The following is a 22,934-nucleotide window of genomic DNA, read 5'->3' on the forward strand; positions in this document are numbered from 1 at the left end:
AACATATTTCCTATTTTTATTAATACAGATATATGTAACTGATAACCAGAGCATGAAACAACAAGGCCTCCCTCACTCCACAGCCATTATTTACACACACTTTAGAGTCAGAACATCTGGGTTCAAATCCTGGCTCTCTAAATATTTGACCATGGGTAAAGATAGTGATTCTTTAAAGCCACAGTTTTATCATCAACAAAACAAGTGTAATATATGTATTATTCAAAGATTAAATGTAATAAAGATGGAAAGTGCTCAGCACAAAACAACTAGAAATGTTCATTATATTATACAGCCTTATTGTAAAGATATAATTCCCATTGTACTTGAAATAGCTAGAAATAGCTAAGTACTCACATTGCTATCACCACAAAGTTCCAAGTGTCTGTGGACTCCTTAATGGAGCACCAAAATAGGTTAACTCTTTAAAACCTCTCTCAGGTTCAACATTCTCTGGTTCTATATATATCTGGTTCATCTATATCTAAAATCTGAGTTTTTTTGTTTAAAAATTCCTCTGTGATCTCATGAAAACCATAAATGCTCTCATTAAAAAAGTGAAAATATCTACATATACATCCGTTTTCCAAGCTCAAGATGTTTCTAGAGCCCTTGAAACTCATAAGTCTTAGTTTAAAGCTCCCTGATAAGCATGTCAACAGGCTAGAATATTTTTACAGCCAGGGGCATGGGCAGGTAGGGTTGACAATCTATGTGAAAGACAGAATTGAAGTTGACACAGGGAAAGTAAAAGATGTCACTCTTCTAACTCTGAAGTAGTAAAGCCTGGAATGAACCTTTTAGCACTAATTTGTTGTGGCAATAAAGGAGAGTGACTGACAGAATCCTATTAGAACAGCAAGAAATAAAAAACAAGTTAAGAGAGACAACCAGGAGGAGGAAAGCCTTGCTTAGCCAAGGACAAGCAAAGATAATAGTGGGTCGTAGTGGACATGGGACATGAAAATAAATTTTAAATGCATGTGGGGAGGTGATTAGCACTGATAATATACTACTGTAGGAGAGGTATTTTGCAAAATATTGTATAAGCATAAAAGCAATGTGTACTACTTGCCTTAGAGAGACAACTGCTCTTTAACCAGTTGTTAATGATGATGAATGGAAATGTTTAAAGAACTCTTTCAAAAGTAACAACAGATTCAGCAATGAGGGAAAAGTATATGAATTGGTGTTAGAGTTACAGTCCAAAAAGGGAGGGCTTCCTAACAGGTATCACAACCCGAGTGAGCAGTATTAAAATGATTGTAAAGATGGAGACTTGCCCATGGTTACGAACACCTCTGCTGACCTCTCTTATGACTTTTGAGCATCCTAAGCAAACTTTAACTATTATTTTCCCTAATAAGTTAAGAAAAAGTGAGATGGTACACAGAATGGATCAAGTGATGTTAAGTGTATTTTAAAAAGGAAATAGGAAAGATGTAAAGTTTAGAGATTCTATCATTACAAAAACTGGTTACTAGATATGTGTAGATAGAAATTCTGATATAAAACTGAATTTAAAAACAGGGGTGTTCTCTGGAAGTCTAATGGTTAGGACTTGGCGCTTTCACTGTGTTGGCCCAGGTTCAATCCCTGGTTGGGGAACTAAAATTCTGCAAGCTGAGGGGCATGGCATAAAATAAAATAAAATAAAATAAAATAAAATAAAATAAAAGCAGATACCATGGTATTAGATGTGCAGAACATAGCCAGCTAAATGGAGAAAGTGTGATCAAAGAGGAAAAATAATAAGCTGGTTAAATATATGAGTTTGGAATTAGACAGAAATTAATTCAAATTATTGTTTGGTGTGACTTTTGCAAGGTACTTAATTTTCTAAGCCTTATGTTTCTCATTCATAAAATGGGTAGAAGAATAGATATATCTAAGGACTGTCATGAACATAGGTAACTCACAAAAGATATGTACTGAAAATACCTGGCACATAGAAAATCCTTAATATGTGGTGCTTATTGTTTACTATTCTAGGCACTTTTCATATATTTATTGGTTTAATCCTGACAATGATAATGTTGTTTAAGATTATGTTTATTAAGATTATGATGTTATAAAGGATAATGGTTGAAATGTTAAAATCACTAATAATTTTTAAATTTAGTATTCCTAACAGTTCTTAAGATAAAGTAACTTTTTGGGGGACATGGGGCATAATTTATCTGTTTTTGTATCCCTCATCTCACAGAGTTCCTTGTACTCTGTGTGAATTTATGCCTATGTGTTATTTAAAGTGACATCTTATGAGAATCATAAGGAAAAACCTGGGCGATCACATAATTCTGCTCCCCTCACATAGACAATGGAATTTTAGAAAGAATGAATTTCTAAAGGTCACATGCTAATTAGTTTTGAAGAGTACAGACTAGAATGTAGGTTGTCTGATTCAGTTTCTAGAGTATATGAAATCTTTTGCTTTGCATGAAAAGCCTGTTTGTTCCTGGACAAGGTGATGGGGGTTTGGTTATAGAAATATGGCTATAGAGTGATTACCATAGGTTCCCAGACCATTGTCTCACATCATAGAAACCTGCTATGTGGGCAAGTACTTGGCAGAAGGTCCATGCTTGGCAGCTACTTCAGTAATTGTTTCCAATAAGAACTAGCTTTTAAAACTAAATCTTTTGATGGAAATGATAAAGATAACCACTTCCTGCAATTTAATGCCTCAAATGTACTTGCTATGAGGAAGGAGAATTGGGTCTTTGCCTAGTATAAGTAAGTCTAATGTGCACAAGTCATGGAATTTCTCAGGTAGAAAATTAAGTTGAAGTTCAAACTTCTTCAAGGTTTGTGCAAGGGTGTGTGTGTGTGTGTGTTGGGGCTGAGGGAAGTATCAGGAAGGCTATAATAGGATGTGGATAAGACTGTCTCACCAAAAGACCCCCCCCCAACATATAATACTATTAAGCTCCTCTTCCTCTTATTTTCCTGCACTCTTTTCTTCAGTGTTCCCTTTTTGATTTACTTCTTCCTTTTCCCTTAGGAAATTTTCTGATATCAATCATTTCCACCTAATCTCTACTCATGTCAGCTGGACCTGGTTACTGTGAAGTTGTATAATCTTAGATGTGCATCCTGACTCAGGCCATGAGACTTGAGGAAGTTCCTACACTTCTCTGAGCCATTGCTTTGCTTCCTCTGTTGTCAAGGGAAAGAATGCTAGTGTCTATCTCATACTACTGTGGGAATTAAGTGAATGATTACACAAAAATGTTTAGCACGGTGTCTGCCATGGATTAGGCTCTTGTTTTATACACTTTTAAATTTGTATTCCCAGCAGGGTTACATTTAAGTTTTGCCTAATTGTGTACTGTAAGACATTGTAAAGAAGTTTCATGTTGTGAAAGCAGACTGGAGAGGGTTGGTGGAAATAAGGGACTTCTGAATTTATTCTTGGAGAGTCTTCCATTCTGCTAAAATATACTCTTAGCCTGCATAGGGACAGCCATGAAACTTATAGAGAGAATGATAATCCTGTAACTGTCTATGTGTGGAACACAAAATTATAACATATGTGAAGATTTCATTTCAAGGCTATTTACAATTATAGGTGTCATCTTTCTAGCTGTTGGTGAATACGGTGTTCTGGGCCAAAGTGTGGCTGCTATTTTAACTGTGTGCTGCAGATCTCCACTATTGTATGAAGCAAGAGGCCCTGAACCCACAAGTTGCTGTAAATGTAACTTCTCTGTGCTGGCGGAGAACCCCTGACCCTCTATATTATCATGGAGGCTGTTCAGTGGACACTAAGTGATGTGTAATGATCTCTATCACTAGTCAGAAAACTCTTAGGCATAAAGCTTACTTATTTTTCTATCTCCAGCACCTAGGATAGTATCCCCATAGTTGTCAATACTTGTTGAACTGGGTCAAAATATTCAACACATTATTTGGATAGTTTGGTGGGTCAATCGCTGTATTGTGAAAAGAACACAAAACTGGCTGTCATTGTGAAAACCAATTACTTCTTTTGTTTACAAATAAAGTTTCTCATTGTTCTGTGTGTGTAAAGAGGTACTGTTTAAATCCTGGTGGTGATAATGGCAGATTATGTGGCAGCAAGCCAAGCACAGTTGAGAGGACTGAGACAGGGTAACAAACCTGTAATCAGAGGAATGTGATGAGAGTCATTGAAAACCAAAGTTTGGTGTCAGAAGCTCAGCTTCAGAATAATTGTACCTCCTTACAAGAAAATCAAGAACAGTAAGGGGTTGACAAGGACTTGTATTTCCCAATATCTGAATCCCACCTGGCTCAGGTATATTTATTTGAAAATGTCTAGGTCCCTTAACAGACCATTAGTTACCTTAATCAGTGGTGACACTCCATCATTGTATCATTGGGATAAAGTAAAACATGGTATTTAGGTAGCAACTACTATCTACACAGCATAATTATCACCTTATTTTTCTCTGTAATAAATCAGCTCCCAATCCAAGCCAACTTATGTATGTCTATGTCCTGTGAATGAAAAGAGTTTGAAATAATTGTCTTCAAGTTATAGTATGGGCCTTAAGGGGATAGTATTGTGTATAGTAACAGGAGCATTAGATAAGGAATCAGACAGAACTAGGTGAAAATTCCATCTCTCATACTTCTGGCCTTAAGCTAGTTACCTAACCTCTTTAAACAAAAGTATCCCTATAGAGTCAGGGATAGAGTAAGAATTAGTTATTAGTGAGAATAAAATAAAATAATTTATAAAAAAGGGCTTACCACAGTGCATAGTGTCAGTGCTTTATAAATGATGGTAGCTATTATTGTTACTAGCAATAGCAATAACCCTACAGGTAATAGTAATAGTAGTGACATAGGAATGATAGTAGGATCCATCCTCAATGAGGTGAACATTGTGTCAATCACTTGGAAAGGAGGCAAGACCCTCAGACAGGAAACCAGAATTCAGGAGACCTAAGTCTTAGGCATGAAAAATCTCTCCTGCCTCTCTTGGGGATCTGGACTTACAAGTTTCTGGATGAGCTTTCAGGTGGGAAGGGAAAATTGGTTGGTCAGCCCTACAGGGAGCTACACTGAGAGGTTGCCCTGTAGAGACTCTGTCTAAAGATATATATGAAGCTTGGCTGGCATATCAGATTATTAAATTACAGGCCATTTTCTTTTTGTTCCTCCAGTCTTTTTTCAGCCTATTGTAATTTTTTACCTCATGTCAGATTTGTAATGAGTCACGAAAGAAGTTGGGATTTTCCTGATTTAAACTTCATCTTTATTGGGGTTACACACCACTTAAGCCTCCTACTCGGACCCTTGTTCTCCTTTCCAATAAGTCCCAAAGAGAAGGAGAAGTTGGGGACACAAGGTTCCCATAAGGATAGTCCCTTTCATTTGCAATTTTGAAGTTCCTGCTTTTAATTTTATCAAGAATGCTTTCAGGTATTCCACCTGCACTAAATTGTATACTGTGATGTACTCTTCCAAGTTCAGTATGTTTATTATAATCTTATTTTTTCTATTAGATTATATTTCTATTATTGTACATTATAAAAAATCATCTATAGTATTTGACACAATAACCTGTAAGTGAATATTCAGTAAATATTTTTACTCTTTAACTAAATATTATATTAATTTAGGCATCAACATTTTATTTCCCTACTCTACCAGATCTTTTGGAGTTTCAGATATTTCTGTATGCTATCAAGATTGTCACTATATTTGTTTTTTTAACAAAATTAGAGCATGTCTTGGAGGATAATTAATGTCCAAAGTTCTCAATTCTCCAAAAATGTACAGCTGTGGGCTATCTCCAATATTTACCACTCAAAAATAGCTGACACAAAACTTAGCTAAGGTATCTTGCTACACAGGAAATAGCTTTTTAATTCACATTTTGAGAACCTAAGTTACTGGAAATTTGTTACAGAAGCTGGATGTGAGAAATTAGAAGAGCCTATAGATGAGATGAAGCAATTAGAGGGACACAGAAAATACAAAATGTGATCCCAAACTTATTTCCTGATGAATATATTGGCACTGTAGTAGTATTTCCTTCCCCATTAGTATTAAATTGTGCATTCATTCCCTAAATTTGATGATGAGATATTGGTCCGTATTAACAATTGAGAGCAAAATATTTCTGTTGGATAAATAAGTACCTCCACTATGTATGTAAAAAATCTTCTGTCTACAGGGCTCAGAGCACATTTCTTTCCCTGTAAGATGGGGAGCAGCCATTCTGACTCAGTATGAAACCAGGGGGTGCAGACTCTGAGCAGCTTCCAGCACCCAAGCAGGTGCAGGGTACAGAGTTAGGGTGATGAGAGATGAGGGCCAACTGTCAGCCAATACAAACACTCATTTGAATTGGTTCCAACTCCAGGGAACATTATAAACAAAATAAAGGCACTCTTTAGTTGTTAGGGTGTGCCTGCGCTAATATTACTTGAAAAAAAATGTGACTCATTAACTGAATTCTAACTACATGTCAGGTATTGTGGCTATTAGCTTTACAGGCATTATTTCATTTAGTCCCTTCAACCCTCTTTTATTTAGTAAGATGAGGTGAGCAAGGTCCTACATTAAGTAGGTAGGGCATCTCAGGCTAACCCAGGTTTGTCTGATTTCAAGCCTGTCCTCTTCAGTCTTATGTTATTTTGTCTGGTGTTTTTGGAATGTACTCAAAAGCAGGGGTAATCTTAGCTCCACAAACAGCCTTAGGCTATCTGTTGAGAATGGCATTGTGATATTGTACAAGCTGAAAGTTCAGCCAGAAGAATATGGTGGTGAATTTGTCACAAGTAGGGAAATTCACTCACCAAACTATTCCGAAAGGTATTAAGTAGTGAGTCTACATGTGAGTACCCATGACTGTTTATTGATCTAGTGTTTGTAGATGAGGGGGTAGGCACCACTTAACCTCTGCCTCAACACTACTGCTTTGCACTTCTGCCTTTCAGAGGCAGCTCTTTCTATTCTTCACAAAGTTATGTCCCCCTTTTTAGTTGTCAGATGGTTATAAGGAATAGAGGTGGAGTGTTCATGACATTGCGATACCTGGATCCTATTTGTTAATCACATCCTCCTTGTGGGGTTTCAGTGGAATCCTACAAATAAGGAATCAAGTAATAAATGAAGCAAAGTTCCACTTTACTAACAGTTGGACATGAACTGTGTAATCCATGCTGGATCTCTGCCAAGGAACTGATTTGGAGCTTGAGGCTTAGGACTGAGGCTTAAGCAAGACTTTATCATTTATTTCCCTCATCTGCAAATGGAAAGTTTGAGACCAATATGCCAAAGTATACTTGCAAAAAAATAGAGATGGCTGGAGTTCACTTTAAGTCCACTTACACAAACACATTTTTACAGGAGCCATCATTATCCCACCCATACCTTCTCAGCATTCACAGTCTCAGCCTCTGTTGAAAGCATCCTGCAGAATGTACCTAGGACTCACCATCTTAGGGTGTATTCTCGCCTGGGCAGGCTGGAAGTTAATGGCCCTGGAACAGCCCTCAGGTGATGAGAGTTGAAGGATAAATACCCCAGCTTCTTCACTATTTGGGTGGAACAAATCTGGGGCATATTCTACACTTTCTCCTAGAGTTCTCCTGCAGAGTTGAGACTCAGTGGCCTCTAGTGGTAACCTGCTTAATAATTGTAGTAGGTAGAATGATGGTCCCCAAGATGTCCATGCCTTTAACCTCTGGTACGTATGAAATTGTGTTATATAGGAAAAGAGATTTTGGAGATGTAATAAGGTTACTGATTTTAAGATAGGGAGATCATTCTAGATTATCCAGGTGGGCCCAATCTAGTCATATGTGCTCCCCATAGCAGAGAATTCTCTCCAGTTGGAGGCAGAAGACATACTATGGAAGAAGTTGGAGAGATTTAGCATGAGAAGGAGTTTATGCATTGTTGCCAGTTCTGAGACATAAGGACCAATGTTCAAGGACCAGAGAGAGGACTCAGGAGCCAAGAGTAGCCCCCAGCTGACAGCCAGCAAGGAAACAGGACTTACAACAACAAGGAACTGGATTCTGCCGGCAACCTGAATGAGGCTGGAAAGAAAGTTTCCCCAAGAGAAGCCAGATAAGAGCCCAGACCTGCCAATATCTTGGTGTTGATCCTGGGAGATCTTCAGCAGAGAACCAGCTCAGCCTTGCTGTGCTGGGGCTTCTGACCTATGAAAACTGGGAGAAACTAAATTCATGCTGATGTAAGTTGTGAAGTTTGTGGTAATTTGTTATGACATCAATAGAAAAAAAATACAATAGGCACACTCTCTTGGTCTGCTCCCTTCCCTGATTTTACCTTCCAACTCCCCTACTGGTGTTTCCTGGGATCCCTTCCCAAACAAACCATTTGTGCTCAAATCCCAATTTGAACCTCAATGAGGCTGTCATGGAGGCCTCCCACTCAGTTCACCTTTTAATAGAGAATCTTCCATGAGGAATCAGGCAGCCAACAAGGCTCTAGCCTCAGGCCTTTGAGATTAGCAGCGCTGGAGCTGAGGACAGGCTCTCCTTGGGAGTTCCTGGCCAATAACTGGGCTCAGCAGAGTAGCCGAGCCTGACCATTTCTGCCCAGATCAGGACACTTCCACAGGTGACCTTTTGCTGGCCTCCCATTGTGCTGAGGGTCTTTAGAGCCACAGTGTGAGGCTTTTCCTACCCACATATCCTTCCTTTCCCTTTTCTCTTCACAGGTGTCAGATCTCTTTACTGTCTGAAGCTTTTCTTTGTCTACTCCAGGTTGCCCTTTTTGCACACATGTTACCCCAATTTCCTGCAATTATAATTCTGTCTTGGCATCTACTTCCCTAAGTGACAAACTGACAAACCAACTAAAAATACACACTGGGGTTTGTTCAAGAAGGTAGAGCTTACCTAGATAAACTTACCACAGAAATAAAATCAGATATATAAGAAAAGAAGTTCTGTTCTGTACATGTCTGTCAAGGCATAGTAATACTCCTTATTAAAAACTGTGGTCCAATGAATGTTCTGGACTCTAACAACTCTGAACAATTCCGTACGAAGTAGAAAGAGATAAGTTTGTGGTTGAGGGCACTGAGATGGGGAATCAAGAAACAAGAGTAAAATCCTCTGCTTTTCTTCAGCGACCTGAATTTCTGCATGGTTTAGGAATCATATAAGGATCATATAACTCTGTAAAAAACATAAAAATTCAGGAAAGTGTGAAGAAGGCTGTAGCAGGATGATATTCTATTCTACAGTGTCCACAGAGAAATGATGCATGGCTGGGCAAGAAATTCTTCCTAGGAAAATTAGCCATGTAGCTCTGTTTCTTTGGGGGCAGGAGACTCCACCAAAGGCCTTATTCATGAGAACATCTGAGCCAAAACTGATCTGCAAAGGCAGAATCTCAAGCCATGCAAATGTAAATCCAGATGTGAGAATTCGAGTTTCAAAGGCACACTGTCATTTGAAAGCCAACTATATTATGTGCTTCAATACTGGTAATAAATTTACAATAATAGCAAAACAAGCAACTGTCTTAGATTGAAAATTCTCTATTTTTAATTAAGCTGTAATTGAAGTATGATTTAAAGGAATTACTTATAAGTATATCCACATATAGGCCTATCCACTGATGAGGACATTGATTTTACCAGGTCCAGCAAATTCAAGTATTATTCTTTTTTTATTAAAGCATAGTGGATTTACAATGTTGTCCTAATTTCTGGTGTACAACAAAGTTATTCAGATACATATATATATATATACACATATATATGTATATTATATATATATATACATATATATGTATATTATATATATATATATATATTCTTTTCTGAACATTTTCCATTACAGTTTATTATAAGATATTGAGTATAGTTCCTTGTGCTATACAGTAGGAACTTGTTATTTATCTATTTTATATATAACAGTCTGCATCTGCTAATTCCAAACTCCTAATTTATACCTCCAACTCCCTCACCTCTTCTCCCCACCTGCAATTCCCCTTTGGTAACCTTAAGTTTGTTTTCTATGTCTGTGAGTCTGTTTCCATTTTGTAAATAAGTTCATTTGTATCATTTTTTAGATTACACATATAAGTGATATATGATATTTGTCTTTCTGTATCTGACTTATTTCACTTAGTGTGATAATCTCTAGGTCCATCCATGTTGCTGCAAATGGCATTATTTCATATTTTTTATGGCTAAGTAATATTCTATTGTGTATATATATATATATATATATATATATATATATATACACACACACATATATATATATATACCACATCTTCTTTTTCCATTCATCTGTCAATGGACATTTATGTTGCTTCCACATCTTGGCTATTACAAATAGTGCTGCTATAAACACTGGGGTGCATGTATCATTTTGAATTAGAATTTTTGTCTTTTCCAGATATATGCCCAGGGGTGGGATTGCTGCATCATATGGTAACTCCATTTTTAGTCTTTAAAGAAACCTCCATACTGTTTTCCATAGTGGCTACAACAATTTACATTCCCACCAACAGGGTAGGAAGGTTGCCTTTTCTCCAGACCCTCTCCAGCATTTATTATTTGTAGACATTTTAATGATGGTCATTCTGACTGGTGTGAGGTGATACCTCATTGTAGTCTCAATTTGCATTTCTTTAATAATTAGAGATGTTGAGCATCTTTTCATGTTCCTGTTGGCTGTCTGTATGTCTTCTTTGGAGAAATGTCTATTTAGGTCTTCTGCCCATTTTTTGATTGGGTTGTTTGGTTTTTTAGTAATTGAGTTGTATGAGCTGTTTGTATATTTTGGAAGTTAAGCCCTTGTTGGTCACATCATTTGCAAATATTTTCTCCCAATCCATAGGTTGTCTTTTCATTTTCTTTATGGTTTACTTTGCTGTGCAAAGGCTTATAAGTTTGATTAGGTCCCATTTGTTTATTTTTGTTTTTATTTCTACTGCCTTAGGAGACTGATCTAAGAAACTATTTTTACAATTTATGTCAGAGAATGTTTTGCCTATGTTCTCTTCTAGGAGTTTTACTGTGTCATGTCTTATATTTAAGTCTTTAAGCCATTTTGAGTTTATTTTTGTATATGGTGTGAGGGAATGCTCTTACTTCATTGATTTAAATGTGGCTGTCCAGCTTTCTTAACATCACTTGCTGCAGAGACTCTCTTTTCCCCATTATTTATTCTTGCCTCCTTTGTCAAAGATTAATTGACCATAGGTGTGGGGGTTCATGTCTGGGCTCTCTATTATGTTTCACTGATCCATATGTTTGTTTTTGTGCCAATACCATGCTGTTTTGATTACTGTAGCTTTGTAGTATTGTCTGAAGTCTGGACATTATGCCTCCAGCTATGTTCTTTTTCCTCAAAATTACTTTGGAAATTCTGGATCTTTTGTGGTTCCATATTATTCTAGTTCTGTGAAAAATCTCATGGGTAATTTGCTAGGGATCACATTAAAACAGATGTCTGCTTGTTAATCTTGTATTCTGCTATCTTGCTGAATTCTTTTTATCAGTTCTAGCAGTTTTTGTGTGGAGTTTTTAGGAGTTCTGTATATATTATCATATCTTTTGCATATAGTGACAGTTTTACCTCTTCCTTTCCAATTTGGATACTTTTTTTTCTTGTCTTATTTCTGTGGCTAGGACTTCCAATACTATGTTGAATAGAAGTGGTGAGTGTAGGCATCCTCGTCTTGTTCCAGATTTTAGCATGAAGGCTTTTAGCTTTTCACTGTTGAGTATTATGTTGGCTGTGTGTTTGTCATAAGTAGCTTTTATTATATTGAGATATATTCCCTCTATACCCATTTTGTTGACAAGTTTCTATCATGAATGGATGTTGAATTTTATCAAATACTTTTTCTGCATTTATTGAGATTGTCATGTGGTTTTTTTCCTTTCTTTTGTTATGTGGTGTATCACATTGATTGATTTGCATATGTGAAAAATCCTTGTGACCCTGGGATGAATCCAACTTGATCATGGTGTTTGTGTTCTTGGATTCAGTTTACTAATATCTTGTTAAGAATTTTTGCATCTATTCATCAAAAATATTGGCCTGTAATTTTCTTTTTTGGTAGTGTCTTTGGTTTTGGTATCAGGGTGATGGTGGTTTCATAGAATGAATTTGGGAGTGTTCCCTATTTTTCAATCTTTTGGAAGAGTTGAGAAGGATTGGTATAAATTCTTCTTTGTATCTTTGGTAGAATTCCCCGGTGAAGCCACCCAGTCCTGGACTTTTGTTTGTAGTGAGTTTTTAAAAATAAAGATTCTATTTTACTTCTAGTGATGCATCTGTTCAAATTATCTATTTCTTCTTGATTCAGGTTTGACAGGCTATATGTTTCTAGAAACTTGACCATTTCTTCTAGGTTGCCCAATTTGTTGGCATATAACTATCCATAGTACTCTCATTATTTTTTGTATTTCTGTAGTATTGGTTGCTATTTCTTCTCTTTCATTTCTTATTTTGTTAATTTGGGTCCTCTCTTTTTTTCTTTTTGAGCCTGGCAAGAGGTTCATTGATTTTGTTTATCTTTTCAAAAAAGCCACCTCTAATTTTTATTGATCTTTTCAAATTTTTTATTTCTAGTTTATTTATTTCCTCTCTGATCTTTATTATTTCCCTCCTTCTGCTGACTCTAAGTTTTGTTTGTTCTTCCTTTTCTAATTCTTTTAGGTGAGAACTTAGGTTGTTTGAGATTTTTCTTGTTTCCTTGTATCACTAGGAACTTCTCCTTAGGACTGCTTTTCCTGCATCCCATAGATTTTGTAAGGTTGTGTTTTCATTCTCATTTGTCTCAAGGTATTTTCTGATTTCCATTTTGGTTCATTCTTGACCCATTGGCTTTTTAGTAGCAGGTTTTTTAGTAACCATGTGATTGTTTTTTTCCCATTTTTTTTTCCTGTGGTTGATTTCTAGTTTCATAATGTGGTCAGAAAAGATGTTTGAAATAATTTCTTCCTCTTAAATCTCTTGAGTCTTCTTTTGTGTCCTAGTATGTGGTCTATCCTAGAGAGTGTTCTATGTATGCTTGTAAAGGATGTGTATTCTGTTGTTTTTTGGATTTAGTGTCTTGTAGATATCAGTTAACTCCAACTGGTTTATTATGTCATTTAGGATCTCTGTTACCTTATTGATTTTCTGTCTGGAAGATCTGTCCATTGACGTCAATGGGGTGGTAGAGTTCCTACTGTAATTCTTTATGTCTGTTAGTATTTGTTTTAAATATTTAGGTGCTCCTATATCAGGGGCATACATGTTAACTAGTGTAATATCCTCTTCTTGTATTGATTCCTTTACCATTATATAGTGTCCTTCTTTTTCTTTCTTTATGGACTTTGTTTTAAAGTCTATTTTGTCTGATATGAGCATTGTTACTCTTGATTTCTTGTGGTTTTCATTCCTTGAAATATCTTTTTCCATCCCCTCACTTTCAATCTATGTGTGTCCTTCACCCCAAAATGAGTCTCTTGTAGGCAGCATATTGTAGGCTCTTGTTTTATTATCCAATCTGCCACTCTATGTCTTTTGATTGGAGCTTTTAGTCCATTGACATTTAAAGTACTTATTGATAAGTATGTATGCATTGTAATTTTAAACCTTGTTTTTAATTATTTGATTTTGTAGTTATTCTTTGTCTATTTCTTCTTCTTTTTGGTTTTCCTTTTGTGGTTTGTATTTTTTGTATTATGCTTGAGTTCCTTTATTTTTGTTTTCTGTGAATTTATTATATGTTTTTGATTTGTGGTTACCCTGGTTTTCAAGTATGTTAACTACATGCTTTCTTTAGACTAATAGTCTCATAAATTAAAACACATTCTAAAAGATCTGTATTTTTATACTTCCTTCTCCCACATTTTGTGATTTTGATGTCCCATTTCAATTCTTCATATTTATCCTTTTCCTCTTAATTGTAGTTAAAATTGCTTTTACAAAAATTTTTTGGTTGTTTTTTAATCTATATACTGGATTATTTAAGTGATCTTCAATCCATTTATACACTTCCCTTTCCTATTGTGATTTTCCCTTTCCTAAGTATTCTTGCTCCTTTACTATTATGGAAGACATTTCAATATTTCTTTTAGGATAGGTTTAGTATTGCTGTATTCTTTTAGTTTTTGCCTGCCTGAGAAATTCTTTATTTCTCCTTGTATTCTAAATAATAATATTGCTGGGTAGAGTGTCCTAGGTTGCAGTGTTTTCCCTTTTAGAACTTTGAATATATCATGCCACTCCCTTCTGGCCTGCAACGTTTCTGTAGAGAAATCAGCTGATAGCCTTAAGGTGGTTTCTTTGTAACTGACTCCTTGTTTTTCTCTTGCTGCCTTTAAAATCCTCTCATTATCTTTAACTTTTGCCATTTAATTATAATATGTCTTGGTGTGGATCTGTTTGGGACTGACTGTGCTTCCTGTACCTGGATATATATTTCTTTCTTTAGGTTTGGGAAGTTTTCAGCCATAATTTCCTCAAATACCTCTTTGATTCCCTTCTCTCTCTTTTTCTTCTTCTGGAACCCTTATGATGTGTAGCTTGGCACACTTTATATTATCCCATAGGTCTCATATATTGCTTTCTTTTCTTAATTTGTCTTGCTTTTTAATGTTCTGATTGGGTGATTTCCTTCATTCTATTTTCTGCATTATTTAATCTGCTATTCATTGCTACTAGACTGGCTTTTATCTTTTCAAATGTGTTGTCTCATTTTGATAGTTGTCTCATTGTAAATTTTCTAGTTCCTTATAGTGATTTTATCAATAATTTTTAAAAATTCCTTGCATTTTTGCATTTTTATTGCATTTTTATTACCTCCTTTTTGATCTTGGAGTCTAGTAGACTGGTGAGATCTCTTTCATTGTTTGTTCTTTCAGGGGGTTTCTCTTGTTCTTTTAATTGGGTGTAGTTCCCCTGCTTTTTTATTTTACTTAACTTTCCATGACTTTATGGAATTAGAAAGAGTTATCTACTGTGGTCTTGAAGTGCTGTTTTCATTTGGGAACCTCCCTGTGTAGACTGTGTGAGTCCAGTAATTTTGGTTTAAAGACTGTTTGTGGTATGGATGCCAACTAGTCATGTCTTTCCTCAGAGTGTGCTGGCTGTTATCCCCTTGATAGTGATTGGTGTTGTGGTCACCAAGGCCTGCACTGGATGTTGGGTGGGGCCTTCTCTGTGCTCTGTGGCTGTCACAACCCTGTTGGGTGCAGGGTATGCCCCTCAGTTGTTGGAGTAGAAGCCCTGAGGGTAGGGTTTAGTAAGGCTCCATTGCCCATAAATGTGTGCTCTATCTCCAAATAGGTGAGAACTAAACCAAGTGAGACTTGTGAGGTCACAGCGAACCTATGTGCTGCCCATGCAGGCATCAGCGGTTCTGTCCAGAAGCAGCCTATGGTTGTGTCCCTTTCTCCATTGTGCTTGTCCCAGACTTAGTGCTAGGCTGGTGCTGGGTGCCAGGACATTGTGGCTGTAGGAATCAAGGTGATTGTGTTGCTGCTTGGGACCAGGGCTGCCTCTGTGATAGGTCTCTCCTAGGATCTGTCCAATCCAGATATGGCTCCAAGGTGAAGTGTGAAGTGGGCAGAACTGGAGTGATCCTGCTGGGAAAGGAATCACTGCATACTTCTCCCCAGGGGCTGTCCACTGGAGATGTGCAATTCTGTGATGCTGCTGGCCACCTGGTGTATGTGCTGACAAAGTCTGATGCTGCCAGACCTGCCTCTGGACCCACCCCTGCAGTGTGCATGCTGACAATGGGCTCTGAAGTTCAGCCTGGACCACACCACAGGCCCTCTAGGTTGTCTCCATGTAGCTAGACCAAGTCCTCTCCCAGGGCATTGTGTGACCTGGGAGTTTCAGCACCTAATGGCTGCTTATGTTAACAGCCCTGCCCATTGTGCATTTGGGGCTGGAAATTGTGGCAAGATGGCAGCTGTCAACACTTGTCTTCTGCCTTTGCTACTAGCAAGCCAGCTTTCTCTCGAACAGAGTCCAGGCTCTTCTGGCAGACCTTCCAGCAGGCAGGGGGGATTTACAGAGTGAGGGCCTGCCTGCGAGGACCCTCCCTCTTTCACAGATTCCCCTCAGGGGAGATGGTCCCATTCTGAAGCCTATTTTCTTTCTGTCCTACCCAGTTATGGGGGGATCTTTCTTGCAGCTTTGGTTGTTTAAAATATCTTCTGTCACTTTCCAGTTGGCTTTCTATGAGAATTGTTCCACATGTAGGTGTATTTTTGATGTGTTTGTGAGGGGAGGTGAGCTTCACTTTCTTCTACTCTTCTATCTTGATATACCTCCCACATTTTCTGTTTTTGAAGTCATATTTTACATCTTCATATATATATATCTCTTCACTGTTTATTGTAGTTATATTTGATTTTATACATTTTTGTCTTCTAATCTTTGTACTAGCTTACTTCAGTGGTTGATCCTCAGCCTTTACTCTATACTTGCCTCTCTTTTTTCCCAAGGTCTACTAAGCTTTTTAATTTTTAGCATAAATAAAAATTGTCAAAAGTAGATTTATTCCATTCCATATTCTCTTTGTAGTTTTATCACTATCTAATGAAGCAACTACTCATGTTACCAAATTGATTTATAAAACACTTCTTTAGACATGTATTGCAATCAGACATTTTGACACTGCACGTTTACAGATTACCATAACAAAGGCAGTAAATGGAAGATGACATAATTAAGAAGTTATTTTTCTAGCAAGATAAATCAAATTATCCTCAACAATATAACCCACAGAGAGACCAACAATAATGAAAGAATTTTAATATATGCAATAAATTGGCCTAGAAGGAAGGAAAGTGTTTCTCCATAGCACTTTTCAATGCAACAACGTGGTTATTGAAAAACATTGCATACATTTTAGGTACTTATATTGAAATCTGCTTTTATATGTTTTACTTTCATAAGTGTATCCCCAAAATATTACCTGTGAATATTGCTGGCTAAAATTTTAAACTTGATGTGTCTATTTTTTTTTTTTTTTTTTTTTTGCGGTACGCGGGCCTCTCACTGTTGTGGCCTCTCCCGTTGCGGAGCACAGGCTCCGGATGCGCAGACTCAGTGGCCATGGATCACGGGCCCAGCCGCTCCGTGGCATGTGAGATCCTCCCAGACCGGGGCACGAACCCGTGTCCCCTGCATCGGCAGGCAGACTCCCAACCATTGCGCCACCAGGGAAGCCCTTGATGTGTCTTTGTATGATGGCTTTCAATATTATATTTGCTCATTTATTTACTGAAATTTTTTTCACAAATATTTATCAGGTAATTTATCAGGTGTCAGGGATTTTTTAGGTGCTGTTAAAAACAAAAGTTCCCACCTTCAAGGAATTCATTTATTTTCAAGTTTTTCAAAGGAAACTAGTTCCTCTTAGTATCAGTTTAATGAAGCTTTACTTTTTCAGCATATTATTTTACATTATATTGTAAAAGTGATTACAAATGTTACACTCTCATTGTGTGTATGTGTGTGAGACAGAGAGAGAGAAACAGAGAGAGAACTTGAGAACTCATTAATGGAGAGGTTCCTTAGGGTATTTTGCCTAGTTTTTTCATGTAGGTTTCAGGCAATTTTATCAATACGTATTTTGTAATGTGATTAATTTGTAACTGCTTAAATTATATCATCTTTATTGTCTATATATTTGCCTTTGCTGGTTTGTTTTTTCCTTTCCTATAGATATTTACTTCTTGTTACATTTTCATTTCCACTTAGAGAAGACTCTTAACAATTCTTTTAGGTTAGGGTTAGTACTGATAAACTATTTTAGTTTTTGCTTTTCGGAGAAGTTATTTATCTCTCCTTCAAACTTTTTGGTGTCAGGAGATCTAGTTCTCAGTTTAGATTCCTCACCATCTGTCTCACATTGTAGTTAGTTAGAGAGGTAATACTCTGATGCAGAAAAAGTAATAAAGAAGAGATAGAGGAACTAAGTAGATACCCTGTCCCCACAGATGATGTACTAATACCAACATATATGCTAGGCCCTGTGCTAGACACTGAGAAATACAACAATCTGGAGACTGATATTGTCAGTTCCTTCATAGAGCAGGCATCTTAGAGAGGGGAAAATAAAACATATGTAAACTGACAACTAAGTGAAATATTCATAAAACCTGATAAAGTACCATGAAGAAAGCTACAAGGGCTTTAATAGAAGCTGAGAGAATTGAAATGCAAAAACTATTTTCTTGTACTCCTGCTATAGCTGACTTAAGAACTGACAGAAGATGTTCACTTCCCCTATTCTCTGTGAATATTTCTCACCAGAACTAGAATAACTTCCAAAGAGATGACCATAAGCATTAAAAATTATCTTATGAAAACTGGATATACTGTACTGACACTCATGGTCTGAAATTCTAGAAAACAATCTTCTGAACCAATTTAAAAATATGACCTTGGACTTGCTTGCCACAAGCTTTTAATTAAGGCATAGAATGTTAATAGAAGGAGATTTTTATAGGTTTATCCAGACTCAGGAAAATAAAAGAATGGAAAGAAACATGATTTCTTAAATTTCCAGTGACATGCCTGAAAATACATTATAGAATTTACTTATTGGGTATAAATGAAGCAGGTTGGATATATAGATTCTTGGACAAGCCCTGCTCAGGGTGTTTTCTCACAATTAAAAGAATTTCGGAGCAAAATTGTTGCAATGGAGTCACACACAGAACTGGGTCTATGTGTTTGTAGCCACAGATACAAAGCTTGCCAAAACTGAGAGAACATTAGTTAAATCTTTGCCCAGGAAACCGCAAAGTGGCAAGTACTGGTAGCATGCCTTCAAAAGTAGAATGATGCTTAGTTGTGGCAGGAAAATTACATTAAGAAATAAAGTAGACTTGGATGTAAGACCTTAAACCATAAAACTCCTAGAAGAAAACATGGAGAATAAGCTCTTTGACATTGGTATTAGCAATATCTTTCTAGATATGTCTCCTCAGGCAAGAGAAGCAAAAGCAAAAATAAACAAATGAGACTACATCAAACTTGAAAGCGTCTGCACAGCAAAGGAAACCATCAACAAAATGAAAATACAACCTACTCAATGGGAGAAGATATTTGCAAATGATATATCTGATAAGGGGTTAATACCCGATAACTCATACAACTCAAAAACATAAAAACTAACAACCCAATTAAAAAATGGGTAGAGGAGCTTAATATACATTTTCCTAAAGAAGACATACAGATGGTCAACAGACACATGCAAAGATGTTCAGCATTACTATTTATTATGGAAATACAAATCAAAACCATGGTGAGATATCACCTCACACCTGTTAGAATGGCTACTTTCAAAAAGCCAAGAAAGAACAAGAAAAAGTCACCCTCATACACTGTTGGTGGTGATATAAATTGGTGCAGCCACTGTGGAAAACAGTATGGAGATTCCTCAAAAAATGAAGAATAAATCTACCATATGACCCAGCTATCCCACCCCTGGGTATTTATCCAAAGAATACTGAAACACTAATTCAAAAAGATATATACAGCCTTATGTTCATCGCAGCATTATTTATGATAGCCAAGATATGGAAACAACCTAACAATCTTCAACAGATGGATAGATAAAGAAGATGTTTTATATACACAAATGTTTTATATATACATATAAGTTACATATATATATATATATATATATATATATAAAATGAAATACTCCTCAGCCATAAAAAAGATGAAATCTTGCCCATTTGCAACAATATGAATGGACCTGGACGTTATTATGCTACATGAAATAAGTCAGACAGAGAAAGGCAAATACCATATAATTTCATTCATATGTGGAATATAAAAAAGAGACTAAAAAAACCCAAAATAAATAAACAAACCAAGACAAACATGTAGATGCAGAGAACAGAGTAGTGGTTACCAGAGGGGAAGGGCAGGAAAAATGGGTAAAGGGGATCAACTGTATAGTGATGGATGGAAATTAAATTTTTGGTAGTGAGCATGCTGAAGTATATGCAGAAGTAGAAATATAATGTTGTATACATGAAACTTATTTATTGTTATATACCAAGTTTACATCTTCTACTTTTAAATAAATTTTAAAAAGAAGTAAAATGGACTTCCTTGAAATATCATCAGTAAGGACCTTATTAATTAAATTCTCATTGACCCTATTTGTCAACTTTATATGATCTCAGACATAGGTAGAATTTTGAAAAGATGGAATGAAATTTATATTACTGATCTCTTTAAACACCCCCTCTTTCTCCCAATGATACCTCAGTGGAGTGACAGCACTGGATTTGACAGTATGATCAATGGAAACAATCTGCACTTACTTCTCAGCAACTTGTTTCACTGCTATAGCTAGTGTGTGCAGCTGAATATGCAATGAAATGAAAACAGCCAACATGAAGTGTTTTCTTTTCTGATGGGCATTCCATGTCCTTTCTCATACTTGTCAAATCACCTTATTTCAAGTACCTGTTGTGTTTCAAAGATAACCTGGTGATAGGAAGTTGGGTGCTTTGTTATTTATATCCCTTCTATTGCAATTGTTGGTAGTAGAGTTAGACTAGATAACAACTATTATCCATTTTGCTCTCTCTGGAGAGGTAGGGAATTAATTTATAGATAAGAACCAGTCGTGTGCTGGAGTCAGCTGATACTGGCTTGCAACTTCACATTTAGAGACATCTTGTTGGTAGCTTGGCTATAGTGGGAATACTTACACCCAGGAAATTGGCAAATGTTATAAATTAGGACTTCTCCCCACCTCAGAATAACAGTTTTACCTGCACCAAACTGAATAAATCTCAGATGTCTTGTAATATTCACAGTAGAGACTGGCTTTCATCTCACTTTGTCCATGTGAATTTGGGAGAATTCTTGTTAAATTGATTAAGTGAGGACATTTGTTTATGCACTTTAAAATATTTATTTTTAAAAAAATTTTAAATATAATAATGTGTACATGTCAATCTCAAACTCCCAATCTATCCCTCCCAACACCCTTCCCCCATGGTAACCATAGGTTCATTCTCTAAGTCTGTGAGTCTGTTTCTGTTTTGTAAATAAGTTGATTTGTATCAACTTTTAAAAAATTTATTTATTTATTTAATAGATCTTTATTCGAGTATAATTGCTTCACAATACTGTTAGTTTCTATTGTACAACAAAGTGAATCAGCTATATGCATACATATGTCCCCATATCTCCTCCCTCTGGAGCCTCTCTCCATCCTCCCTATCCCACCCCTCTAGGTCATCACAAAGCACCGAGCTGATCTCCCTGTGCTATGCTGCTGCTTCCCACTAGCTAACTATTTTATATTCGGTAGTGTTTATATGTTGATGCTACTCTCACTTCACCCCAGCTTCCACCTCCCACTCTGTGTCCTCAATTCCATTCTCTATGTCTACATCTTTGTTCCTGCCATGCAACTAGGTTCATCAGTACCATCTTTTTTTTTTTAGATTCCATATATAAGAGTTATCATATGGTATTTGTTTTTCTTTCTCACTTACTTCACTCTGTATAACAGACTCTAGATCCACTCACCTCACTACAAATAACTCAATTTCATTTCTTTTTATGGCTGAGTAATATTCCATTGTATATATGTGCTACATCTTCTTTATCCATTCATCTGTCGATGGACATTTAGGTTGCTTCCACGTCCTGGCTATTGTAAACAGTGCTGCAATGAACATTGTGTATCACCTTTTTTAGATTTCACATATAAGTGATATCATATGATATTTGTCTTTCTCTGTCTGACTTACTTCACTTAGTATGATAATCTCCAGTTCTATCCATGTTGCTGCAAATGTCATTATTTCATTCTTTTTAATGGCTGAGTAATATTCCATTGTATATATGTACCACATTTTCTTTATCCATTGATCTATTGATGGATATTTAGGTTGTTTCCATGTCTTGGCTATTGTAAAGAGTGCTGCAATGGATATTGGGGTGCGTGTATCCTTTTAAACCATGTTTTTCTCTGGATATATGTCCCAAAGTGGGATTGCTAGATCATATGGTAGCTCTATTTTTAGTTTTATAAGGAACCTCTATACTGTTCTCCAGAGTGGCTGCACCAATTCACATGCCCACCAACAGTGTAGGAGGGGTCCCTTTTCTCCACACCCTCTCCAGCATTTATTATTTGCAGATTTTTTGATAATGGCCATTCTGACTGGTGTGAGGTGATATTGTAGTTTTGATTTGCATTTCACTAATAATTAGAGATGTAGAGCATCTTTTCCTGTGCCTCTGGACCATCTGTGTGTCTTCTTTGCAGAAATGCCCATTTTTTGATTAGGTTATTCATTTTTTTGATATTGAGCTGCATGAGCTGTTTGTAAATTTTGGAAACTGATCCCTTATTGGTTACATCGTTTGCAAATATTTTATCCCATTCTGTGGGTTGTCTTTTCATTTTGTTTATGGTTTCCTTTGCTGTGCAAAAACACTTATCCTTCTGAAACAATTCCACAAAGAATACTCCCAAGCTCATTCTACGAGGTCACCATCACCCTGATACCAATACCAGATGAAGATATCACACAAAAAAGAAAATTACAGGCCAATATCACTGATGAATATAGACACAAAAATCCTCAGCAAAATACTAGCAATCTGAATCCAACAATACATTAAAAGGATCATACACCATGATCAAGTGGGATTTAACCCAGGGATACAAGGATTCTTCAATATCCACAAATCAATCAGTGTGATATACCACATAAACAAATTGAAGAATAAAAACCATACTATCATCTCAATAGATACAGAAAAAGCTTTTGACAAAATTCAAAACTATTTCTGATAAAAACTCTCCAGAAAGTGGGCATGGAGGGAACATACCTCAACATAATAAAGCCCGTATATGACAAACCTATAACTAGCATCATACTCAATGGTGAAAACCTGAAAACATTTCCTCTAAGATCAGGAACAAAACACTGATGT

This window comes from Delphinus delphis, chromosome 17 (assembly GCF_949987515.2).
Source record: "Delphinus delphis chromosome 17, mDelDel1.2, whole genome shotgun sequence".
Lineage (NCBI taxonomy): Eukaryota > Metazoa > Chordata > Mammalia > Artiodactyla > Delphinidae > Delphinus > Delphinus delphis.